General features: G+C 39.6%; 1 protein-coding gene across 1 annotated transcript in view; it reads left to right on the forward strand.

Annotated features, from left to right (window-relative positions):
* The window catches only part of DRC11 (dynein regulatory complex subunit 11), a 212,450-nt gene that overhangs the window by 70,515 nt on the left and 117,699 nt on the right, over positions 1-24,236 (forward strand). The window lies entirely within an intron of this gene.

The following is a 24,236-nucleotide window of genomic DNA, read 5'->3' on the forward strand; positions in this document are numbered from 1 at the left end:
GGATCGAAATGTAAGCACAGTTTGATTGACCTTTGGTCTTAGTTTCAAATTGTTCTCAGAAATGGTTGAAGCAGTTTGCAACTCCACCAGCATTGCATAAGTATCCCAGCTCCCCCATATCCCCTCCAACATCAATCACTTTTCCTTTTCTGTCATATTAATCAGTCTGATGGATGTGAGGTGGTTCTTCAGAGTTGTTTAAATTTGCATTTTTCAGGGACAGCTAGGTGGTGCAGTGGATAGAACACCAGCTCTGGAGTCAGGAGGATCTGAGTTCAAATGTAGCCTCAGACACTGAATAATTACTTAGCTGTGTGGCCTTGGACAACTCACTTAACTCCCTTGCCTTAATAAAAATTTGAATTTTTTTTAATTTGTATTTTTCTAGATAATTGTTTAATTCATTTAATAAGTTCTTAGTAAATACAATCACTCAGTCAAACTGCATTTGAAGTGCCAACCATGTGCAGGCCCTGGAATACAAAGAGAAAACTTAAACTCTTCAATGAGCTTATGCTGCATTGGAGGGTAGCAAAATGTCCATCGATGAGTATGTATGAAGTGGGTAAAACAAATAGAGGGTCATTATGAGGAAGGGTGTTAGCAACTGGATGGAATGGCTGATGGGTTGCCTGGAACAAAGAGGCCTATGGTTCTGTGGTTGCTGATCTTTCATGGTGATGATGTCCATAAGGCCCCTCCCTTCCACTTATCTTTCCCTTTTGTAAATATCTTGAAAACATATTTCCCAAGTTCAAATTCAAACTTCTTTGAAAATTCACTCTCTCTTTCTCTGTTTCTGCCTTACAGTAGCTCACTAATTTGTCTCAAGCATCTTGAGGTCATTTGGATCTTCTTCAATAACAAAGGACAAGAAGCATTGTCTCTGTCTCTGTCTCTCTATTTCTGCCTCTGCCTCTGTTTCTTTCGGTCTCTCTGTCTCTCTCCTCTATGTCTCTTTCTTTCTCTGTGTCTGTCTCTCTGTGTCTGTCTGTCTTTGTCTCTCTCTCTCTCTCTCTCTCTCTCTCTCTCTCTCTCTCCCTCCCTCCCTCCCTCCCTGTCACTGTCTCTGTCTCTGTCTCTGTTTCTCTATCCTCTCTCTGTGTGTCTCTATCTCTGCCTCTGTCTCTCTCCATCTTACTGTCTTATCTCTGTTACACACACACACACACACACACACACACACACACACACACACACACACACAAACACACACAGAATTTTTTTTTCTGGATGCACTTGGTTACTCTATTGTTTTCCTTGGTGTGATTTCCTCATCCCAGACATCAGTGACAAAGGTGTTGGAGCCCAGATGTGATGTCTCTGTCGTCATCAAGGATATTATAAGATTGTTGACAAATTTGTTCCCTTCTTACTTTGGCCTCTTACCAGCCTGACAGCCTCGTCTCTTAAGGCTCTTGGGAGGCTTTGGCTAAGGGGCTTCTCTCCTCAGGCTTCTGGCAGACTCCTTTTTCCCTCCTTTGCTCTTCACTGTTTAATAAGCTGTATTTCCTGTAATTTCCTGCCTTCTACTTATGAAATAGTTTGAAGACGACTTTTTTATTCTGAACCAACGTTTCTACCCTGCATACATCCTTCATCATTATATAAGTAATGGCTCACATTAATCTGGTGCTCCAAAGTTTGAAAAGCACAAATACCTCATTGGATCCTCACTACTACTCTTAGAGTGGTACTACTATTACTCCCACTTTACAATTGAGGAAACTGAGGCAGACAACACTTAAGTGACCTGCCCAAGGTCATCGGAGACTAGATTTGTACTTGTTTCCCTGACTCTCAGCCCAGTGTTAAAATGTATAGCATCAACAAGTCCTGCTTTGAAACATCTACTAGGTAACTTCTCTGTGGCAGCCACTGTGTTGAGTGCTGAGATTACAAAAATAATCCAGAAAGACAAGTTCCTGTCCTCAAGGAGCTTCTGTTCAAGTGGGGAAAGGAAGGGATCCAGTAGAGGTCATGTAGAGGTGATGGCTGAGAAGGCCCAAATCTGAGCTCCCTAAGGTGAACATTTGCAGTCAGAGCCCAAGGCTGTCTAGGGGCAGAACCCAAGGTTTGGGTGTAGAGCAAGTGTTGAAGGCCTGAGAGCACAGAGGAGACTGGGGAGGGAGAGATGTTACATCCTGCTCTTTGTGTCAATCTTTTCCCCACCAGGAAAACATCCTCAAAGTATCTTCTTGGAAAAGCTAAACCAAGGTCAAGATTCCCCTCTACCTTAAGAATCTCAGGTGAAATCCTCAGCAGTCACACACATGCTTCATTTTAAAAATGAAAATGTATTATTGTCATGAAACTATTATCACTAAAATGCAATTTGATCAGTAATATTTAAAATACAAGACTATATTAATAAGAGAACCATAGAGATAAAGGCTTCATCAGTAAATGGAGCCATGGATGATTATCTTCACTTATTACTTTGTGTGATTATACAGAAAGAGCAAAGACACAGACATAAAGTGTATGTACCAGTAAAATTGCAGGTCTAGGGTCCCTGTACAGAAAATGGAAGCAAATGCCAGTAAGGTATGGAGTGGGGGAGGGGGGAAGGTAGTCAAGATTTTCATGTCTATGGACACCATTTTGCTTGATTTTGACTGTGAAATGTTGTCTAATCAGGTCCTCACATACATTGTTGAGTTTTTCTTCTTTTTTACCTAGTACTTTCTGAGAAACTGATTAATTTTCATGCTTCCTCTTTTGTCTTCCAAATCCATTACTTTATCCTGTATATCCATTAGTCACTGTTTTTCCCCTATTTATTCTTCAGTTTTATTTTTATCCATTGATCTTTGCTTAACTGGATTCTGTTTTTGAAGCTTTCATTGATCATTCAAATTGGATGTCATTCACATTTTCCCAAATTTAGCCTTCTTGTCTCTTCTATTTTTTAAAGCCCACATTATCTAATCTATTCCCTCTCCATACTTACCTTGTCCTGTTAGCCCCTGGTCAAGTCTTATCAACTTTCCTTGTCTTATTTCTCAATAGTGAGTTGGAATTGCTTCCCTTGCACCTTGGGGAGCTGGATGCCAGTTGGGATTCCTTTAGGGCTAGGAGAAGTGGGGAAAGAATGCTCTCCCTGAGTCTTCATGTGGACTTATAAAGAATGTCTCTCTACTTTCCCTCATAGGGATGGGGAATGAACAAGTCTTTAAGTAAGTGTGAGAAGACAACATGATACAGTGGGAAGGTCACCAAATTAGGAGTCAGAGGACCTGGGTTGAGTCCCAGCTCTGTCACTTATTACCCCCAATTCCTTGGGCAAACAGCTTCACAGGATCTTAATTTCCTCATCTATAAAATGAGGTTGGAGTAGATGGTTTCTTACCCTTTGATCTTCCAACTCTAGATCTATGATCCTGTGCCACTCCCCACCGTGAATCCATGGTCCTCAAAACCGACCATTGTACCCTCTAGCTTTGCTGATCAAACCTTTAGCTTTTCAGGTATAAGTTGGACTAGGTAACCTATGTGATGCCTTCAAACACTTAAGATTCCAATGTATGCAATGACACCTAGTGGGCTTTATCTGAGACAAGGTCTAAGAGAATAGAATAGATTTTGGAAATGAGAGAGGAACAGCCAAAGAGGGCACTGATGAAGTCCAAGAGTAGATCATAAATTACATCCATGTTACCCTACCCCTTGGTGTATCTCTCTATGGTATTTTATATCTCAGAAATGATGCATTTTTTTCAGAGAACACTTGTGTTTTTGAGAGTCTTTGTCCTTTCTTACAAGCAGATTTTGCTTAGGGGAAAGATGGAGCATGGTTTAACTAGAAATCAAAACCTGTAAATATGATGAACTAAATATTATAGCAGGGGAGAGGAGAAAATGGAGGTGATGCTGGGTTTCTCCCTCCTTCCCCAACAAGTCATGTGACTGCAACTTTGAAGTCAGCTCTGTTGTGTGCCACAGCCATAATCCTTCTTCTCTAGACACACATCTGGTAATGTGGAGGCATTGTTTTCACAAAATGGCACGATTTTTCCATCCAGCACATAAAGAAGTCCAAGAGGGATCCAGTTTCCATTCAATTTAAGATACTTGAATAAAAGCTAAAAAACAACAGCCCATCAAGCTGACAATAAAAGTCGGCTCTCTGACCATGAGAACCCAGAGAACCATCATTTATCTTGATGAAAAGGGTTATTTCTTTTGGCCAACCTTATTAGACATTTTCATGCCTTATTTATTCTTCCCCATGCTATCTCTTAAATGTTCTTGGCTGCCTCATTCAGAACCTGGCTATAACCGCTTCCCCTACAGTTTGTTTTCTCTTGAGCCTAACTGAATCTCTGTGTTTCAACTTCTCATCATTGTTAGGGAATCTTCCATTAGTGTTAGTAGAAAAAATAAATCCCAGCAGTTACTTGAGGCCCGTATGTAATGTGGAAAACACTAAGACAATTAGGAATGTAAGTGAGGGTTAGAAGAATCTGTATTAGTGATGCAAACATACAACCACAGGCTTAATACTGACCTTTGTTTTAGCTGAATGGACAAAATGAGAAAGGGAATCATTTCGGATGTATCATGAGCTGCTTTTGGACTTGGGGGGAGAGAAAAGGAAAAAGTTATAGCATGGAGGGATCTCAGGATCGGAGGCAAGGATTGGATTTGGAACCCATCCAAGTTTGGTTTGGGGTTCAGATCCAAGCTCTGGTACTTAGGGACCTGAGAACTGAACCTCTCTCATCTGTAGAATAAGGGAGTTTGGTGAGGTGGTCTGGAACCTTCCTTCTAATTCTACAGCTATATTCCTATGACCCTGTTTCATTAGCCCATTTAGGAGACTCAAGATATATAGAGCTTCCCTGCTGATGACCCTTCACCAAAGTGGGCTAACCTTTGTTACATTTCTGTGTGAGAATTTGAGAGACCAGGAAAGTAGATGGCAGTCCCAGCTCCATGAAGCTTGCAGTGACTCCACTGTAGTTTTCAGCAGGTTCTTCCTTTCTCATGTTGTTTCATGAATCCTTGACCACCATTGCCTCCGGGAAGAAGGTCAGTCAGAAGCATCTGTTTGTCTTAAGAGTTTTGTGTGGTCTTTATCAGGTCTGTATTGCTCATTCGCCCAGGCAGAGAGTTTGTCCAAGGAAGATTTGAGCAGGGATGAGTGCCCGGGAAACTAAGCCACAGTTTCAAAGTCTATGATCCTCCTGAACCAAGTTCCATCCTCCATCATGAAGAAAAGGCTGGTTATCTATCTTTATGACATTCAGAGGAGAAACCTCCAAGTCAATGTCCAGACACATTAAAAAGCTCTATGATGGCCCTCCTGCCCCAGTCCTCTGAAAGGCAGATTGTTCTTTCAGCTGAGTCAAAAGTTCAGCCAACTGTGAAAGCATTTAAGGAATCATTGTTAGGCTTTCTTTTTCATTGGTGATAAGGGAATGTCTTGTTAAAAATAGATCCTTGAAATGACATGTGAGAAATAACACAATAGATCCAGAAAACTTGCAAAAGGTCTATGAAATACAGAATGTCTTTTCAGGAGGAAAAGAACTAACAAAGGCAGCAGTGGTCATACACAACCCTTGCAGCATGGCCTCAGTTTACAGTTGATGCTTCAGTTGAAGATGGAACTTTCTTACTCTCCTGATAACAAACAATTCATGATGGAAGAAGTGTCCATTATTCATTCGTATACTTCTCTGATTTTTTGTTGTTTCCTGTTCTGCTGTTGTTGCTGTTGTTGCTGATGTTCTTGTCTTTGCTGATACTTGACCTGTTCCCCATGTATGGCGTATTCTTATTTAAGGTACTTTTAGCTACTCCTATTGCAGATGTTAAAATGTGGGATTTGGGCATTATTTACAACCATTCTTTATCTTGGTCATTTATTTAGAAAATTGTCTTTCAATACACACTAAGTATTTTAAAGAGAACTCATGAAAAGCATGAAAGAAAAACATTTTCTTAGGGAGAGAAAGAAAACAGTAATAACATTAGGCAGAGTATGTTATGATGGAAGACAAGGAGTCTTTAGCAGAATTTACAGAACAGGCTTATCTCTTTGTAATAAAATTGAGACTAAATGGAGAACCTGCCAGACTCCCACTCTCTTGTGCTAAAATGTGGTCTAAAGACACGATGTGATGCCTGCCATACAGCCTAGGAATCCAAGTGAGGACCATGTGGGGAGGCCTGGGCAAGGAGCCTAAAGTTTCAGATGTCTGCTTCAATTCATCAGTGAAGGGAGAGGATCAATCCTGATAGGGATTGGCAAAGGATTGATCAAGGAACTCTAATGGGTGATACTGGTCGCTGACATTTATATAGTATTCTGCCTTATATGTTGGCCCAGGTCCCAGACCCAACTCAGTCCTGCCATTCATCATGATGAGAGACGACCATATCTTTAAATGAGGTTTTGTGGATTACAGAGCACTTTCTTCGCAGAAGCCCATGCAATGCCTTCTAGTCCCTCCATGAGGCAGGAAGGAGACTTTAATCATTCCCATTTTGTACTGGAGAAAAAAATGAGATGCAGAGAAGTTAAGGGAGTTGGTCATCTATTGAGTGTCAGACTGGGCTTTCTAGCCCAGACTACGTCTCATTTCCAAGGCCAAAGGTTTTGCTACCTCTTCATTATGTGTGACTTTAAGAAAGTCCCCATAAATAATCCAAATATTTTTTTAAAAGTCCCCATACCTTTCTGGACCTCAATTCTTTGGGGTTTTGCCTTTCTTCATATCCTCTCCACTTCACATGATTCCTGGTACACAGCAAGCACTAATAAATGTTTGTTGACAAACTTGACTGACTGAGATGAAGGATCTAAACTGATGATCGAAAATGCCATGATGCTAATCCATTATTCAATGATTGTAGTGTCAGAATAATTGAAGAAGTCTAGATCTCCTGAGCAGCCAGGGAGAGCTCTTGAATGGGTCCAGGCCCAGGATGCCATCTTCTCCTCCAATAGGAAACATCTCCCTCTCTCTGGACAATGGTACCAACTCAAGGGCCTCTACAACTCAGAAGGGAGCCACCAGTGCATCTGTCAGGATGGATATGAGGGAGAGAAAGACAGAGAAATTATAACCCAGATGCTGTGCTTAAATGATAGTGATGAAAATATAGAAAAAAAAAATCCTTGTCCTCAAGGAGCTTACAGTTCAAAAGTACTGGGTCTGGTATATATTAAATGCTTGGTTGGTCATAGAAAACACCAGACTGCCAGAAGCAAAAGGGAGTGGGGAGGAAGGGACCTGGTGGAGGGCATGAAGACAACTTCCACACAGGAGCCAAGTGGGTCCTGAAGTGTAGGTTCTCAGAGTAGTTCTGGGCTTCTGCATTCAGAGGCTCCCAGGAGCAAAGGGTGCTACTGATGAGGTGCCACTACAAGCTCTGACATGACCTTGCAGGATGATGAGGTTCTTAGAATAGAGTAGAAGGAGGAAGATGCAAGAGACTAAATTCCTGCCTCAGGTAAGCACCCTTTCAATGTGCTCAAGCTTTTGTTTGCCATGATTGCTGGTAAAGGGGGAGGGGAAAAAACCCTCTCTCCTCTATCTCTCACTCCATCTGGAAGTCCAAGGAACAGTAGCAGTAGATCAACTCTAAATCAGAAATACTCAAAAGAAAATCCCAAACTAGAAGAGTCCCTTCTCCTTTCTCTAGCCTTTGGAGGGGGATTTCTTCAAAAGAGAAACCCCTGCTGACTCTCAGTGGCCTATCCTCATTGACAGAGCCCCAGTGACCATAACCAATATAATGATGATCTCAGCAGAGCAGAAGCCAGTGCATATGTGTCCTCTGAGGGATCCAGAATGTATAGTCAGTTTCACTGAAGGGGCCCCCCACTCAGCAGATCAGGAGGGATCCCTAATCATCCCCATTATCCTGAATATTATCAGGAAATCCATCCATCAGGACCGCCAATTCAAGAAAATATTTAAAAGTTAACAAAAGGAAAATCAAGTTCTTTGGCAGGATTTTGATGAGACATCAAGGATATTTATGACAATGTGACATCTGCATAACTGTTTCCAAAATGAATTTTCATGTAAGTAGCCTCATTGGTTCTTCACAGCAACCTAGTAAGGGACATAGACCAAGAGTTATCTCCATTTTATAGATGAAGAAATTGAGGTTCATAGATATTAAATACTTTGCCCAAGATCAAACAGCTGTTTAAATGGCCTAATCAGAACTCATACCTAGATCTTCTCACTCTAAGAATTGCATATAATGTAACATCTGAGAGGATTAGACATTCTTTGGATATATAATATTTCCAAACTTATTCATCTGCTTTTGCCAATCAGTGCTATAGAATGAGCCAGCTCTCTTTACCCTATTATTCTACCAATATCACCTGGTTAGATGTCATGAAACATCAATTAATTGATAAAAGCCAGAATTGAGGTCCCACCTGAGGACAAGTGAAGAGAAGCATGTCTGGCATGAGCAGCCCACAACAAAAACAAGTAAGGGACTATGGAGAAGAAGCAGGGGAAAGGATGATAGCCAAAACAAGATGAATGTGTAAAAACAAGGAAGGTGGATGAGGCACTTGGTGAAAGCAAGGAAGACCAGAAAGACAAGAGAAATTGAAAAAGGTCCCATCATGATGGATGGACCACATGTGAAATTGGGGATAGGAATATGATCTATGAACATCATTAAGCATATGTCCACATGGATGAAATCACAGGGAATAGAGCACTGGACCTGGAATCAGGAAAAACAGTACAAATTTAGCTTCAGGCACTTAGTAGCTATATGACACTAAGCGGGTCACTTAATGTCTGTCTGCCTCAGTTTACTTATATAAAATTGAATTAATATTAGCTCTCACTTGCCAGGGTTGTCATAAGATCAAATGAGATAATATTTAGAAATCATTTTGTAAACTTTAAAATATCATCTAAATGCGAGCCAATTATAATTATTATCATTATTAGTCATGTTTACTCTATCTCTAAACTTTTCCTTGCTGAAAAATTTACAAATTTAACACTTTTTGTAGACTCATTAAACTTTAATTGTTATTGTTTAAATATTTTATTCAAAGTTTACCATTTAACTGATCAGTATAGCCAATTAAACTTGCTTAGTGTTTCCATGCTTATTCATTTCAGCCATTTATTCCAATAACTGTCAAGGACTTCGGAAGCCATATTAACCAATCTCCTTATTTAAGAGATGAGAAAATTCTAAATCCTCATCAGAATTTCAAATGGGTTTGTTCCATGGACTTTTCTTCTTCTATGGTCACAGTTAGGAATGTCCTCTGTTCTTCTGGTTCTTTCTTTTTTATTTCGTGTTATTTCATAAAGATCTTTCCAGATTTCTTTGTATTCCTCACACTTGTTGGTCTGAAGACTTAGAATATCACAATATATTAATGAACTACATTTCAGTCCTCCATTCTCCTAGTGAGAATTCACTCAACTACATCCAACATAGCTACCAACATCTTAGAAGACTCAGTCAATTTCTCAGGGACTCCCTCACAGGGTTCTCTATCTTGCTTTTGTCCTCCTGGTTCTGGGTACCCAATGGGTCAGTTTTCACAACTGGTATCTCATGTCATGCAACATATCCTGCATCTTCTTTTCTTTCCCCTCCACAGTTTTCCTAAGAACAAAAACAAAAACAAAAAGTCCAAGGTCCTTGTGCAGATCTCTGAAAACTTTTAGATTCTTTCCAAGTTCTCCATCATCTTTCTCCATAAAGGAGGAATCCTTCCCCACTTTGGAAGGGGGAGGAGGGAGAAGGAGGGAGAGCAGGAGGGAGGAGGGAGGGAAAGGAGGATGGAGGAGGGAGGGAGGAGGAAGGGAGGAGGGAAGAAGGAGAAAAGGAGGAGGGAGGAAGGAGGGAGGAAGGGAAGAGAAGGAAGGCAAAGGGGAAAGGAAAGAAAGGAAAGGAAATTTCTATTTAAAGTTTCCATAGTCCAGCAAAGCAAATTTCTTCACTGGACTTTCTAAAATTGTCTTTCTCATTCTGTAATCCAAGTCCATCACTTTCTCTTTCAGGCAGAAAAAAAAATGGTTTGTCTCTTTTCTTTTTGTATTTTGTTCTTTCCAAGGTCATAAAATCTTCCCACATTCTTTCCCTTTATAATTGTTGTTATATTAATTTTTTCCTGTTTCTGCTTACTTCACTCTGCATCAGTTTATATAAGACTTCCTGGGTTTCCTCTAAAACCTTCCACACTTTCAGTTCTTCACAGAACAATAATATTCCATGACTTTCCTAGACCATAATTTACATAGCTTTTCACCAATTGATTAGCATGCCCTCAATTTCTAGTTCTTCACCACTAAAAACAAAGTTGCCACAAATATGCTTGTACATGTGGGTCTCTTTTCATCTTGCCTTGATCTCTTGGCTAGAATGTAAGCTAAGTACAAGGCTAGTCACAGTTTAATGACTTTGGGACATAGTTCTAAAATGCTTTCCAGAATGATTGACCAGTTCATAGCTATACCATCAATACATGAGTGTGCCTGTTTTCTCATCTAAGCTGACCACTACATCAAACCTTGATTGTGAGAGAAGGTATTATTTTTTACTTAGAATGTTTTGGTGGTTTATTGAGGCCAGAAGTTACAACTCTTTCAGTTGATTTTTTGTTCAAATAAAGTTAACGTGACTTTCAGTCTGTCACATAGCATTTATGCCTTCCTGAATTTTAGCTCTGATGATACCACCCCTTTGCCCCAAAGGTCTTCCTACTATCTACTTGAAAAAGTTCATTCTCCTTAACCTGATATCCAATGACCTTTGAAACCTGACTTCTACCTAACTATCCCCTCTCATATTCTCTATGTTCTGACTTAATCATTTACCATCTTCTGAAACAGGTATATGGTTGTTTATCTGTGTATCTTCCCTTGACTCCAGTCTAGTACCTGAGACATTATAGGCATTTAGTAAAATTTACTGAGTGAGGGAATGAAGGAATGAAATGGAAAACAAACCAAAGATTCTAGAATACATAGCAAATGTGCTCTTCTCCCTCATTTATTTTCTCATCCCATTGATAATGCTTTCATAAGGTTCATGAACTACATACCCAAAAAATATTGGGTTTTGATGAGGAATGACTGATACCTGTAGGTTCACAAAATAGTTTGTATATCTATTCTACATCCTTGGATTGTGACTTAAAAAATATCCCTAATTGATAGTCAAAGGTTACAAAAACCACTTTTCAAGAGAAGAATTGCTAGCCACTAACAACTATAATGAAAGTCTTCTCCAGATTGCTAACAGAAAGGGATGCAAACCAGAACAACTCAGAGATTTGACCTAATACCCATGAAATTGGAAAAGATAACAAAATGTGGGAATTATGTGGGAAAATAGACACACTAATATATTGTTAGTGGAGCTGAAAACTAGTGCAACTATTTGGAAAACAATTTTGAATCATGCAAATAAAATGATTGAAATATCAAGTCCTTTGGATCCAGAGATTCTACTAGTTGTCTTTTGCCCTAAAGAGGTTATTGGCAAGAAAGTTCCCATATATACCAATATCTTTATAGCAAAACTTTTTGTATTAGCTAAGAACTAGAAACAAAGTAGATTCCTATTGATTGAGAAATGGCTAAGCAAAATGCAATATGTAAGCAAGATAGGGTATCTGTGTGCTATTTAAAAATAAATATCATGAATATAGAGAAGTCTAGAAAGATTTACTTGAATGGATGCAGAATGAAGTAAACAGTCAAGAAAATGGTAAATACAAAAACAACAGAAATGTACATGGAAAAGAACCACCATACACTCAAAAAGTCAAAAGTTAACATCAAAAAATTATGAAGAACAACCTGCATGGCTTGAAGAAGAAATATGTGAAAATGCCTCCTGCTGCCCCTTTGCAGAGGTGGAAAATCCACCGATGTAGAACATTGCTTTTATTGTCAGATTTCCAATATATCCAAAGGTTTTGTTGATTTTTCCTCTTGTCCTTTTTCCTTTGTTTCTTTAAAAGTGACCTTCTTGGGGAAGTTAGGTGGCACAGTGAATAGAGTACTGGCCCTGGAGTTAGGAGGATCTGAGATCAAATCCAGATTCAGACACTTAATAATTACCTAGTTGTGTGACCTTGGACAAGTCACTTAACCTCATTGCCTTGCAAAAATCAAAAAAAAGGGATAAAAGTGACCCTCTTGACATCTTCTGTCCTTTTTTCCTTTCCAGATTCCCACCTTATAAGTAAAGTCTAGAGGATTTTATGGGTCCCTGAGGAAGCAAAGAACCATCAAAAAGGGAAAGAGAGTTTCAGTTCTGCTTTGCATATTTTGTTGGACTAAGTAAATTCTAAGTCCTACATTCCATTTTATTAGCCTGGATATCTACTTTTGAGTTGAAGGCCATTTTATTTGGCACAATGTAAAAATGCACTCCATTTTGAGATCTCTAGGGAAAATCCCAAGTAGGTGCATCAGCCAAAGAAATTATAGAAAGCAAAATCCAAAGAAAAATCCCAGGATGTGTAAGGCCTTGTTAATGAGTCAGGAATTGCACATATGTCACATTCACTTGAAAGACTTACTTTGCAGGCAAAGGAAGAAACATCCTTGGGATAACTGGGCATTTGGGGATTTGAATTCAATGTACTCAATAGTCATCCTGGAGTGGAACATCCAGATCATATCATTGAAGATTTAAAAGTAGCCAGTAGGACAGAGCAGGGCAGCCAGAAAGTGGAAAAGATGGATTGGAGAAGCTATGCGAGGGGAGCTGAGCCAGCAGCACCATAGCCATCAGGTCCCTGAGAATGTTCAATGGTGTGTGGTCCAGATCTAGAAATGGAGCAGACAAACTAGCCTCAGGGGCAGCCTGCCCTCCAGGGATCAAAAAGATTTCAGACTAAGTTGACAAATGATTCCCCCTTAAGAAACTATGGGAAAAACTGCTAATGGTTTCTTTCTCTCCCACCCTCCTCTCCAGCCACATTTGCTCTCACCCTTGGTTAGCCCCTGTTCCTGATTTGTCTAATGACTTTACTATCTTTTTGTACTGACCTTGTTTTACTTCTTATAAAGCCTTTTGGTAACCCTGAATACTGTACACGATATGTTTGTTTCTTGCTGGAATAGTACAGGGGTCAGGGGAAACACAGAAGCTAACTGGAATTTATACACAATGAAGATAAGGGTAGGGATGCCTTCAGTGGACAAGGATTAGAAGAAATTTTTTCTCATCTATTGATTCTAAATATTTTATTACCTTTGATTCATAACCTGTATTATGAACTGTTTTTCCTAAGATTTCTAGACTAGAAGAGTCAGGAACCTTATTTGTCTGGACAGTATTCTTGTTGAAAATCAAGAGTTAGCTTATTATCTAGTTACTATCTAGTTGGATCATTTGGAACAATATGGTTTGGCAGGCTCCACCTGAGGTGGGGAGGAGGAGAGGGAGTTATCAATCAAAGGAAAAAATCCAACCTCTGAATCATTCCTGTGGGGAGAGATGAGTGGCTTGACCCCTCTTCTTTTCTATTGGAAGGAGGGATCAGGAGTGAGCACCAATTTGCTAACTCTGCCCTCTATAGCACCATTTAGAGATTACATATGAATTCGATTAATCATAACAAATGGAATAAATTCAAGACAATTTCCATATATGTCTATATTTAAGGCTCATTTTCCATTAAAGCTTATTTTTTTAAAAACACAATATAACTTCCTCCCAAGACTTTGCCCAATAGAGAACCTTAGTTGTATTTTTTGAAAGCAGTAGGAAAATAGAGATGGTAAAACAATGGCAATAGAATTTGCTTGAACAACAAACAACTCAGGGAAGGAGAGAAGTTAGGATGTGCCCAGGGTTTTTTAACAGATAAAATGATAATGGATTCAATTACTAAGGAAAAAACAGCTGTGCCACAGAGATTTTCAAAGACTTTTTCTTAAACCAGCTACAAAAAAGGAAACTTATGACAGTGCAAGAAAGCTTAATAAAAAAAAAGGATCAGGATATATTTTAAAGGATCTTTATTGGTGAAGAGTTTTTTGAGAATTCTATACATTTCTACTCAAAAAAGCCACCTGAGGTGGAAGATTTGGAGGCCAAATCTCGACACAACAGCTGAAGGACAAAGGGAAATAAACCACAGGAAGTCATTTGCAGGAGAAGGTAGATGACAATTCACGCTGAAAGAAATAAAAGATGAATTTTAAAGGACTCCAAAATGGGGGAGAATCCAAGAAACCTTAAGTTGCCTTAATAGAGAGAGAGAGTTGGTTTTATTTTTCTTTCTGGAAGCAATGAAGAGGAATAAAGATAACATTTAATTAGTATCTTTAAGAGAAAAGAAGGAGAAATTACAGTGTTAAGCCTGGTTTTTTAGAAAAAGCTGATGATGAGAAAAATGTTAATTGTTTGGAAATAGCCATTAGTCTCTTAGTGGAGAAAAAAATCACAATAAGATGTTTTAATAAGCCCTGTCTGCAAGGATGGGGGCTCACTTAAGGGGGTTCATCCCAAAGATGGATGAAGAAGCTCTGTGGCTTTAGGGTAGGCCGAGGTCTGAAGAAGAATTAGGCAAATGTTAGTTTTCTGAAGCAGAGAGTAAGAAACTAATAGTTGGGGGGGGGGGGAAGAGAAGGAAGAAACTAATTAACTCAAGGATTCTGCTGTATGCATTTTCCTGAATTCTCAAAAGGGTACTCAGGGATTCAGATGGTTTAAGAGAGGAAATTAGGGATTTTGCTTAAGGGAATTGTAAAACATTTGATTGTATCTACGTAGGCTAGGGGAAATGATTCTGTGAAGCTAGATTCATAAAAGAGCCAGAGTATAAAATATTTAATTCTAAAGTGAGGAAAACAGTGCTGATAACAAACAGGCGGGTTGCAATTCTGGCCACATTGTGTGTAGATAATTATTGAAGGATGATGGGATTATTGGTAGTTTAAATCCCACTTAAATTGCATGAACTTTTAATACAGTAGAACCACATTATAATGCTATTAGATTTAGAGATACCATGAACCAAATGATAATCTCCATCCCCTCCCCACCCCAAGATAACTGCGGCAGCCTACCAACAATGATGCTGCTATGATAGCTCACTCCTATTCTCAAAGGGTTTCTCTGTAACAATTATTGTGGCTTCCCCAATTTGTGAACCTAGAACATGGGCTTTTTGACACCAAACTCAGTCCCAAGCCCCACCTTCTTCCAACTCAGCTACTGGAATAACACCTGCCAAACTCACCTTGGATCATTGTGTATATTTTCTGAAAATGCTCTGATATATACATTTGTCTTCCCTATTAGAATGGAATCTACCTGAGGGTAGACATTTACTTTTTGCCAATGTATTTCCAGTGCTTTGTACATGGTTGGTACTTGCTTATTAATTGTCATATTGATTTTTTAGAAAGCTAGATTTGATAAGGTAGAGTCCACAGATCTTTATTGAGCATAATAAACTATACTCAGTTACAGGAGACTATAAGGAAAGCCAAAGGATAGGCCTTGAATATCACTCTAGGAATTTTTGCCTTTGTCATATAGGCAACGGAGAGAGGGTAAAGAGGACCTGAATACCTTTGTGTAGTAGAAGAGTTCAAAATGGCAGCTATTGTTATGAGAAGTAATAGGACAGATGTCAAAGGCATGTTTAGGCCATCCTTTGGTTGTCCTCTATTCTCACTAGTCCATTGGCCCATTTTTGGCTAGATCGTTTCACCCTGTTTTGCCCATCTGCTGGGACCTTTCCCTCAGTGACTACCCTCCATCTAAACTCTCTATCTTGTATGTAGGTAATTATTTACTTTCCCATTAGCACATAAACACTTTGAGGGTAGGGATTCTTTTTGTCTTTGTATACTCAGTGTGGGGTCTGGCATATAAAAAATGTTTAATAAATGCTTTTTAACTAACTTGTCTTCCTTTATCCCCATTAGACTATACATTTCTTGAGAACAGAGCTTTTTTTTGGCCTTTCTTTGCCTCTCCAGTACTCCTACCACAATGCTTGCCTCAGAGAAGTCTTTATAAAAGCTTATTAATGGACATTCTTTATTCCCATTAGATAGTGAGTTCTTCCATAGGCTATAACTTTGAGAGCTGGGGGTTTTTGCCCCTTTTCCAGCATGAGCACAATGACCTGCACTCAAAACCCACTAATTCTACAGAATTCCTTATTCATGCTATGCTATAGTTCACTCACACCCACCCTACCCTTCTCCATGGCCCCCTAGGTGATTCCCAACTTCAGTTTGTAGAGATTGTACCACACCATGCTTTGTAGTCAACAGCACCACTGGACCGACAATGTTGTTAAAATATTGAACTTTTGTTTTAGATTGAATTTTGGAGTCTTTAGAAGCACTGCACAATTTCACAAAAAGGCACCTCAGTCTCCTCTTCCTCCTGCCAATTTTAGGCTAAACTCATTTGATAACTGTGTTAGAAGAAGGGTTCTGTAGGTTATCTATCCAACCAATAGATCATATTCTAGAAAAATTGAAATTCTTCATCCATTTGGTTTTTCCTAATCCACACTCTTTTAAGAGTCTATGGATCTCATTTAAGAAACTCTGGATTGGGGCAGCTAGGTGGTGCAGTGGATAGAGCACTGGTCCTGGAGTCAGGAGTCCCTGAGTTCAAATGCGGCCTCAGACACTTAATAATTACCTAGCTGTGTGGCCTTGGGCAAGCCACTTAACCCCATTGCCTTACAAAAACCTAAAAAAAAAAATCCTCTGGATTGTTCTGGGTTTTCATGCAGCTGTCACAATGCAGCAAGAGCCTCTGTAGGACTTTATCTTATCCACAGGGAATCCCCTTTTTATTTGGGTTCTGTCCTAGACTTCCATGATCATCGAAACACCTTTGGTGAGCCCTATGTTTTATGCTTCAACTACCACTAATAATCAGAATTAATACTGTATATTTCAAGAATTCTAGTATGATTGATACATACATGGAAGATAACTTGTAAGAGAAGAGATTTCAGGACATTTTATTCCTCCAAATCAAATACTTTTTGAAAGTCAACAAAGGATCACAGTGTGTTTCTCTGACTCCTGGATCTCCACAGCCAAAGAATTCTTTCAGTCTTCCCAGAGCTGGGACTCTGACATTTGACTGGTCCTCAAAAAACAGATATAGGCTTTTGACACGCCTGGACTTGAGTCCTTTCTAGTATTGTAGACTCACTCAGAATTTGTGCTCCATGGACCTAGACTTAGGATGTCCATCACCCCTTTAGCCCTTTGTTCTGCTGAGGCATTCCTTTGGGATCCTTGACCATATACTATCATTAGTATATTAGAGAGGACTAGAAGACTTTCACCGGGTCTTTTAATACTCTTAAGGACACCAGAGTAAGATCCATTGGTTCAACCCTTTTCCCCATTAACTTTGGCTTTTGTTGTCTTCCTCCCTTTCTGCTCCTGTGTGTTCCCCATGGTGCCTCATGTCACTTCTCATGTGCCATTCACTTGCCCAACATTCTACACCTTTTTTGCTCCTGATCGGAAGTTTTTAGTAACTTTCAGGCCACCTATAATTGTCATCCTTATGTATCACAATTATGGAAGATTGATGTTTGAAAAAAGATGAGCTTTGGCAGAAGACAATAGTTGGAAGTGTTTCAAAGTGCTGTGGAATTTTCTTGATAGAATTTCAACTCTTCGAGGGCAGATTGTTTTTCTTGTCTTTGATCCCCCAGCACCTGGCCCCAGAGCCTTGACAACAGAAGGTGCTACATAAAGGCTTCTGTCTTGGATTCCTCATTCAGAGCCCTCTTCATTTTCAGCCACACTGTATGTCTAAGATTCTTGTTATATTAAGATAGAAACACTAGTCGACTAATAGCTAACTCAGTGGGCTGCCATCCAACCACACCTTTATCTATTGACTTTGATCCTTAGGTCCTAGAAGAGAGGCAAGCATAGAGGAGGTGATCATTGTTTGATACTGGGAAATCATTTATTCATTCATCAAACTTTTGTTCTTTGGGCCAGGTACAAATAATAGGGCCTGGGGTTATGAAGACAAAATGAAGTAGTCACAACCCTCAAGAATTCTGATGGGGAAAACAATATGAAATCAGAATAGTAAGTAATAGATCCTTGATGATGGCTAGGACTTATGGAGCAGTAATCTACCAAGCACTTTTACCAATGTCTCATTTGATCCTCACAAAAATTCTGTTATTCTATAGTTGAGGAAAATGGTTAAGGGATTAATCATACATCTTTTAAGTGTCTTAATCTGGATTTGAACTCAGGTCTTCTTCATTCCAGTGCCAGCACTTATCTACCATGCCACCTAGGGACCTGTCCATGGGATGGCACAACGAGCTGGGGGGTGGAAATACAAAAAAATCATGTAGGAGTAGCCCCCTTCATCCACTTGTTTTTCCCCCCTCTGGAAATTGCTGAGCCAATCTCTTCTGAGTGACTGAAGAAGCTGTCACCTCCTGTCTCCACCCCATATCCCAGAAACAAGAAAGGGAGAGGCTGGGGGGAGGCAGAACATTCCATTTGGGTATGTCCTGAGCTGTGTCTTTTTCAGAATATACTTAGCAATTTGTTTGGGAATATGCTGAGGGCCTGGGAGAGAGGGTGGGACTGGGAGCCTCATGGAAAAGAAGGCTTGGTGATTTAGAGCCAGCCCTGGTAATGGGCCCACATTAAAAGTATGTTGTCACATACAGAATGCTCTTGGCATTGGATTTGTAGAAGAGAGAGATGTGGGGATGAATGAGGTTGTCAGGGCTGGAGGTGGAGTGGACAGGCTTCAATGAATTAAAGTCAAATACAAACTGAATAGTTTTGTTTCTACTTTTAATTGAAAGAGCAGTTTTCCTGAGAGCAAGTAATTTGAGGTCCTCAGCTAATCCCCTCCCAATCCCCAAGTGCGCCATCACTCCAATCAGTGCTGCCATGGTCCAGTGCTCTGAGCCAGCCAGAACCACTGGGGGAATTCAGAGTATGTTTTCTAGTCACCAGCCTCTGATTATAAGCCCTTCTATCCCCAAGGCAGGAAACCGGTTCCCAGTTCTACAGAGATTATGATTTTGCCCATTTTTTATAGTGCTAAGAGGCAATATCAAAGTCATCCTTATGTCATTATGTCTCCAAATTCCAACGCTGCCCATGCAGTACTTTCTTTCTCCCTGACCTGGGGGAAGGAGGTGAAGGTCCTATCATTTGAAATGGTATTTTCAAAAATTACCACCACCACCTCCAGTTACCTCTCCTAATGATCTTTATCAACATAATCAACTTTGTACTGTTTCTGTTCTAATAGGACTAAAGTTTTCTTGCCTGCTCCCCATACACCCACCCTAAGTAGGCTGCAGAAGTAGCTATGCCTGTAGGCACTAATGGCTTATTCCTGATCTGGGCTCAACTTCTGGCCCCTTGGGGACAAGCAATGTAGGTGACTCAGTTGCCCCCTGCTATGGTCCCCTTCCTTTGCCATGACTCAGCTATGAAGAGACAACTCTGAAGCTTTTTTGTGGTCCCACCACTTCCCTTCTTCTTCCTCAGAATTTCCAGACTGTCCCTTTGCAAAGGGGAAAGCAAGAAATCTCACCTCTGACCCTGACATATCCTCTATTTCCACCTTCATCTGCTGTCACTCATGCAAGAGAAAGGGGCTTTCTTAGGGACTGGGACCGGTTTTATGAGATGATTGATAGAAAAAACTCCACTCCCAATGCAGATCATGTCCTTGGGAATTTAAAATTGCCAGAAGCTTCTGGGTCACATGATCAACCAGGTAGTCAACTGGACATTTTCTCCAGTCTAGACAAGCTCTCCCCAGCACCACCCCCAGAATCCTGACTGAATCCACAGAACAACAACAACAAAGGAATAAGCTAGGAATTAACACGCAAGAACATTCCTTTTTAAACTGTTCATTTAGCATCTTTTCGGACTAACCAACCCACAGGCTTGGGTCTGGGACCCCAAACAAGACCCTCTTGTGAAAGGGACAGCAGGTGTACTTCTGCCCCTGGCTGCTCTCTACCTACCAAGCCTAAGAACATGACAGGACAGAATATTTCAAAAAAAAAAAAAAAAAAAACCAAACCGCATCAATTGAAGCAATGCATCATTATTTTTTAATCGATAAAACCAAAAATGTGCAGGATGAAAATGTTTGTTTTGTTTGTTTGTATAACATCTGCTCATGGCTATTTGTATTTAAAATGCACAGAGAGGAGAAAGAAAAGAGTTATCATCAAATATATTCTTTTGTAGTCACTCATTTAGAAATCACACATTTGCCTTAAATAGACCTTTTGCCAATGAAGTGTGCACCTACACCCTTGCTCAGTATTCATTATAGGGAGTAAATGGGGTACATTTTGACGGGAGGTGCATCCAAGCTGGGCTATAACTTCTGATGGGCCTCTCAGACCCTTTCCACTAAGCTCCTCACTCATCTTTTGGATGCTTCTCAACTTTGGGATGTTTGAGTTACAAATCTTTTTTTACTATCATCTTCCTGCTGATGAAGATGGTGGCTAGAACATTTCCAGTTGATGCTTTCCCTAAGTCCCATTTTATCATTTTGCCAGGAGCATCTCCTGGTGGAATAGGAGCATGTTCGCCTTTTACTTTGGGCTGTTCTCTGAGCATCTGAATAAACAGGAAGGCCCTAGAGACAGTTACTTGCAGTTCCTCAGTATTCCCAGGAGACTTCTTCTCAGTAGATTTGATAACTAGAGCTCTAAGCAGTGACCCCTGGAACTGTTATGTCTGGAAGTTCTTTATGGTTTCAATGAATGGTTCCAACCCTGCTAAACCTGGGCTTTGTAAGCCTCCGGGAGAGAAAGCAAGTAAGACTTGCCACAGGAGACAAGTAGCCTTTCTCAAATTGTGATTTCCTAAACTTCAATTCTATCTCAGGGCTCTTTGGGGATCTCTGCATCTTGTATCATCTTTTCAGCCAATCAAAATTTCAGGTCAAATTTGACTGACCTGTTTGGTTCTTATTGAATATATTTTCATTCTGCCTTGTAAAGAAGCCAGAATGAATTTCTTCTAACAATTTTCAATAAAAGGATTCTGCAGTAGTGTTGCTAAACAAAATGTGTCCAATGATACTTCATTATATCTAGGAATCAATCACATGGCATCATTTTATTGACAAAGGACACCACTGGAAGCTATTTCTCGGGGGGATTGGTTTCTTCCATCAATAATGTCATGGGCACAAATAATTCTTCTAATGTAGCAGACCACTTAGGGCAATTGGATAGCACTGGATAGCAGTTTCATCCTCTGTCAAATGAGCTAGAGAAGGAAGTGGAAAACCACTCACCTTTGCCAAGAAAACCACAAATGGAATCACAGAGTCACATACAACTGAAAACAACAGAACTAAAGCAGAAATGGCAGATCACTTAGCATTTCCTATTCTTCCCTGGTCTTGGGATTTGCAATTTCTGAATGTTCTAAGCATTAACTCTCTAAGTAAAATTTCAAAAGAAAGGATGGAATTTTTCTCAATGACATGGGTTATAGTACATGCAGTAGAGTCAGGTTGAAGTGTAATAATATTTAGTTATTACAAGCATCTTCATATTCCTTGAGAAGCAACAGTCCATTTGGTAAGAAATTTTTAAAACACTTTACTTTCAGACATTATGGCTCTTCATTTCTTTTGCCTGTGAACTTGTGTCTGATAGAATGAAAACTGCCTTGCTTATTCTCTTTTAGATTGTCAACTATAGTTTATTGATGGGTTTATTATCACTGGTATCAAGTGAGAAACATTTTTGTCATGTATTATATTTGTTGCAGCAAGATCATTAAGTTTACTATCTGAAATTTCACCTAGAATATTTTTTGTTGATTCTAAAATCTTTTCAGCAGAGAATCTCATCAAGTTTTTGTCTGTAAGGACACAAAGTTGTATTATTATTACAACCAAACTATAAGTTCTGCAAATCTGAAAAAAAAGAAATTTAGAAATAAATCAGTAAAGTAGTAGAAAATACATACAGAGATAAAATTTTCTTTATAAGTACATTATTCACAATGTTTTATAAATGATACATCCTACTGGTATTCCAAGGAAAAAGACTAATAATGGCTGAAGGAATGACTCCAAGGAAATAAATGGAGGAAGATTTCCTCTTATTTACAAACAAACTATAATGCAGCTAAACTTAAGCATCATTTGGTATATCTGGCTCCTATAGGTAATACCACGTTTAATTTCATTCATTATTAGAAGAATATTTAGGGGCAGCTAGGTGGCACAGTGGATAGAGCACCGGCCCTGGAGTCAGGAGTACCTGAGTTCAAATACAGCCTCAGACACTTAATAATGACCTAGCTGTGTGGCCTTGGGCAAAGCCATTTAACCCCATTTGCCTTGCAAAAACCTAAAAAAATCTATTTAGAATGGTAATGAACATTGGCAGCAAAAATATAGAAAAAGTCATATAGTGTGAAATAATACCTGGAGTCTCTTTGAGTTACAAGTATTTATTTCCATTTATTTATTTATTTGTTTGTTTGTTTATTTATTCATTTATTTATTTATTTATCTAGCAAATGACACAGTGAGTCTTCTGGTATTTTTTTAAATGAATCTATTGTTCTTTCTGCTGGTAAGTTAGTCTTGACTAGACTTATTAGCACTGAATATTCCCAAGGAGATGCCATTCATGGAAACCCTGGACTTTGGCAGAAGCTTTATGAATTGTTCTTCTATGAGCCAGGGTCACTGGTCATTTTCTTGAAAAGAAATCCTTTATGTGCCTCCCCCCCAACAAAAAGAACAGTTTTTGGCCTGCTTACCACATTTCCAACTTCAGTCTTTTACATTTCACTCTAAATCACTACTCTGAAACTCCATATTCTGATCTTTAAGGGTAAAGTTGATTCCATTTCAGGGGAAAACTAATCATTGTCACCAGTGACAGCTCCCATGTATATAATACTTGCTAGCTGACTAGTCACTCCTCACAGCACCCTGGTGAAGTAGGTCATGAATGGCTATAATTGCCCTTATTTTACAGATGAGGAAACCGGACCTCTCAGGGGAGTCTTAAGAGGTTACCCCAAGATCACAGAGCTAGCAGGGGCCAGAGCCAGGCCATCAAAGTCTCGGACAGGATGTTTCTCACTCTGCCACACTGATCAGGATGAAATCCTGGGTCTGAGAACACCCTTTCTAACCAGAAAAGTGGCTGCAGAAATGAATTCTTCTTTCATGGGAAGTGCCAGGAAGACCAGGGAAAGCTGTACTTTATGTAACTGAGAACACCCTTTTGGGGAATTGAATATTTCATTCATTTCTTTTATTTGACTTCCCTGCACCCACGATTTGTTTTCATTGGCATAAATTTTAAGGTCTTGGAAGAGATGGGTGGTGAAATCATTGTGTTGTATCTGCTGGGAAGAAGGGGGCAATTGAAGTAAAGAAAAGGAAACTTTTGTGATTGTAATCTAGTTAACAGCTTCTAGTTGATTTTGGTTTTTCTGGATAGAATAAATTCTATTTAGAATCTAGGATGTAGTGATGCTGAAAATTCCCCATGGGTCAAGTTAGGGTTCAGTAGCTGTCACCGGTCCCAGGGGTCAGATGCAGTGACTCTCAATGATCTAGAAGTCAAGAGGACTTGAGTTCAGTTCAGCTCAAACCCTTCTTAATTGTGTGACTCCAGATGATTCACGTATCCACCATATGCATCAGTTTTCTCCTCTGTAAAATGGGGAGTAATAATAATGCCTATTTCCCAACATGGCTGTGAGGATGAAATGAGATATTTGTAAAGATCTTTGCAAATGTTAAAGCCCAAGTGATTCTCATTATTACTATTCAGTCATGTCTCCCAGCTCACCTACTCACTGGGCTCAAGATGTGAAATTGCTCTGCTGAATTGTCCCCACACTCTTCAGAACCATTGCCCTGCTGTTTACTTTTTTAGATGAAGGATGCCTGGTACTACTAGTCTTCAGATAGTTTGCTCAAATGTCACTCTGTGACCCCCCATGAAATTTCTCCATGTGGCATTGGAGTCCATTTTTAAATGCCAAAATGACATGCTTATGGAAAGTATAAACATCTGAGGCTCAGGGACAATTTGGATTGTAACATAAAACGCCAACGGTTTTTGTCAGCCCATTGGTTCCTCAGGATGACTTGGGTTTGTATTGAGAGTGGTGCTCCTGAGTTTGTCCTTGGAATTACTTCTGCCTTCTGTTTAGTTTCCCAAACCTGTGTTTATGCATTATATGTCCTCACAT

The sequence above is a fragment of the Macrotis lagotis genome, chromosome 5 (genome assembly GCF_037893015.1).
Source record: "Macrotis lagotis isolate mMagLag1 chromosome 5, bilby.v1.9.chrom.fasta, whole genome shotgun sequence".
Classification (NCBI taxonomy): Eukaryota; Metazoa; Chordata; class Mammalia; order Peramelemorphia; family Peramelidae; genus Macrotis; species Macrotis lagotis.